We start from the raw sequence: 3,563 nt of genomic DNA on the forward strand, positions 1-3,563 counted from the left end.
GATGGTTATGAGCCACCATGTGGTTGCTGGGATTTGAACTCCGGACCTTCGGAAGAGCAGTCGGGTGCTCTTACCCACTGAGCCATCTCACCAGCCCAGTACATTACTTTTTGACACAGGGTCTCTGTGTAGCTTGGCTGTCCTTGGAGCTCTGTGTAGCCCAGGCTGGCCTCAACTCAGAGATACATCTGCCTTTGCTTCCCAGGTTTGGGATTAAAGACTGCAGGAAGCTTTTAGATTCCATCACTATTTACTCCACTCGGGCTCCATTGTCTAGGCTGTGGAGGTTGGCTGGTTGGTTTTTGCTGTTGGGGTTTGCTTTGGTGTTTGAGTATGTATGTGTGTAGTGTGTACACTTTATGTGAAATTTGAACTCAAGGGTCTTCAAGCTTTCTCTTTCAGCTCTCTTGTAGTGAGCCATCATTCCATCCCCTAAAAGTATCAACCATGAAGGATACTGGTTTCCTTTGCACTGACTTTTCTCCTGTCTGTCTGGGTTCAAGTTAAGGCTCAAACAAGTTCTGAGCATCAGAGTGTTTTATGTCAAGTTTGCTCATCCACAGGGAAGAAATGCTCTCCCTCCTCACACTAAAGAGGCTTCTGTGTGATTGTAACGAGTCAACAAGAGAAGAAATTCAAAGGGGGTCTGTCCCTGGCCAAGTCCTTAAGTCTTGATTCAAAGATGGAAGTTTTTCTCCCTTCTACGCAGTGGGTTCGTCACTTGTTTTGCAGTGCTGGAGATAGAATCCAGAGCCTTGTGCTCTCAAGACAAGCATTCTACCACCGAACTAAGTCTCTGGCCAGTGATGAGGGGGTTTGGTTTGGTTTGATTTTGGCTTGTTTTAGTTCTACCCCACAACCATGTTGGGTTTTGTTTTCCATGTAATCGATTCTGTTGCTGTTAATGCTGTATTAGGGCATTGAACCCAAAGCACATCCTACGCCCATGTTTTACCACTGAGTCTTAATCCTAACCAACAGAAAAACATAACCTGGCTTTCAAGAGGGGATAAAAAAGAAGAAATGTCCTAATGCACTATTGATAAGAAAACAGTTGTCTTCTGGGCAGATGAAGCCAGAGTTGAGTGTGTTAAAGGCAGGAAGATAAAGAGTTGGAGGTCAGAGGAGCTGGATAGATAGCTCAGGGCTAAAAAGCACTCCTGCCTTGGTCAGGCAGCTCCCAACTCTGACATCTGCAGGGGACCTCTTATAATACATAATTAATAAACTATTGCAAATCTGGAGGTCAACTGGGCATTCTATCCAACATCTTTAACCCCAGCACTTGGGCAGCAGAGACAGGCTAGCCTGGTCTACACAGTAAGTTCCAAAGTATCCAGGGCTACACAGAGAAACCAACCCTACTGAAAACAAAAAAGGCCGGGTGTGGTGGCGCATGCCTTTAATCCCAGCACTTGGGAGGCAGAGGCAGGTGGGTTTCTGAGTTCGAGGCCAGCCTGGTCTACAGAGTGAGTTCCAGGACAGCTAAGGTTACACAGAGAAACCCTGTCTCAAAAACAAAAAACAAAAAAAAAAAAAAAAANAAAGAAANAAAANAAAAAAGCTGGAGGTCAAGCCCTGGCTATATGAGATCCTGCCTCAGGAAATTACAGGGTTTTTGTTGTTGTTTTTAATATGGGTTTTTCATTTTGATGTTTGGGATTGGAACCAGAACCCTAACTAGGAAAATACATCCTTGACTTTTTTTCTTTTTTTTTTTTTTTAAAAAAACAGGTCAAACTTGAATTCCATATCCTAGCAGGTTATTGCTTCTCTACTCCAAGAGTCTGAGAAAATGGAGATGAACATATACATTGATATGTGTGTGACTCGGGACAGGATTGCTGGGCCTGGATGAGGGCTGTGAAGTGGTTATATTATCTGTCTCCTGAGCTAACCCCGGGGCTTTTTTCCAAGTGGGCAGATGTCTTGCAGTCTGCATTCCCATGGTTCCCTTCTGAGCAACCAGTCCCAGGTGAATGATTAACCCCAGAAGCCAAGGCGCGGGAGTCCGCCCAAGCCTCATGGGGCTAGTCATGACACCAAAGGGGAGGGCTGAGATAGCTCAGTCAGTGCTCGAGTGGCATGCCTTGCATGCAGTAGGCAGCAGGCCAGTCCCTAGGACAAACAAAGGACATAGCTACCCTACAGACTACTTACTCCTACCGCTCAGGTATCCGGCCTCAAACTCACTGTGCCGACGAAGCTAACCTCGGCACTTCAGGTCCTCCTGTCTCCAATCCCTGCTGGGATTCTAGGCATTTGCCATGTCTGCTTTGTGTAGTGCTGAGGATTGAACCCCAAGCCTGATAGGTGTTGGGTAAGCACTCTACCAGCTGAGCTACATCTGCCCAGAAGTGCTTCACAGGATATCACTGTGAGGGATGTGTGTAAGCTTCCAGCATTTTGTTGAGTGTGTAGTGGTTAAAAGGGGGGGGGGAGAGAGAGAGAGAGAGAGAGAGAGAGAGAGAGAGAAGAAAGGGAAGGAAGGAAAAGAAAGAAAAAAAAAGGGAAAGGAAAGAAAGAAATCTAGGCATCAGGCGTGATGGCTCATACCTGTATAATCCAGCATTTAGGAGGAGAAATTTGTCAGTTTGAGGCCAGGAGGCTGCAGAATAAAACAGATGGTAATGTGTTTGCCTCATAAACAGGATTTGGGCCCTAGAACACATTTTAAATGGTCTGCTTGAAATCCTCAGTAAAGAGAATCCGTGGGCTCAGTGCCTAGCCCAGTCGGTGAGGTCAATGAGAGACCCTCCCTCAAGGGAAGGAGATGGTGTTCCTGGGGTCCTCGTTCATGTGTGTTCCCCACACACAAAACACACTCATTCAAAAAAACAGGAATGATGGGTGCCCTCATCTCCGGAGGCAATCCGTTCTGAGTTCGGGGCCAGCCTGGTGGTCTACAGAGTGAGTTCCAGGACAGCCAGGGCTACACAGAGAAACACTGTCAAGAAAGGACAGAAGAAAAATGCATGCAAATCTGAATGTCCTAGAATATTCTGCAGTGCAATAGCAAATCAGTAGTTAGGGGCCTAGGAGCAGTGACTGAAGAGCGACTGGTAAGGGCAGAGCTCACTGGTTAGACGAAGGTTTCTAAGTACATCTACCAGTCTCAAAGGGCTGAGCCTGCATCCTGGCTGAGCATCTTCCTTGTCAGAAGAGGCCAGAGCAGGGACTGAAAATTGTGTCAGGCGGAGGTTCTGGAAATAAACAGAAAGAGAAGGAGGCGAATCCTGGTGATCCCAGGGCGGGTCTCAAGCATCCCACACAAAATGAACGGAGTGACTTCTGTCCCCGGCAAGCCGCAGTCCGGTTTGTAATTCTTTTCCCTCAGCTTTGAAATTCATAACGTGATTGGTTTTTATTTGTGGCTTTCCTTTTGCTAATATGCTTTACTGATTCCAGAATTAAAACTTAGCATTTCCTGAGCTTACTGCTGGCCAGATCCCAAGAGGAAATGGCTAGAAGCCATTAAGAGGGCCAGGGGGGAACTGCACTGGGATTAGCAGTCACCTGGTGTGCTCAGAGTCTGTATGTGCACAATTACTTGTGACTGGGGC

This window comes from Mus pahari, chromosome 4 (assembly GCF_900095145.1).
Source record: "Mus pahari chromosome 4, PAHARI_EIJ_v1.1, whole genome shotgun sequence".
NCBI classification, from domain to species: domain Eukaryota; kingdom Metazoa; phylum Chordata; class Mammalia; order Rodentia; family Muridae; genus Mus; species Mus pahari.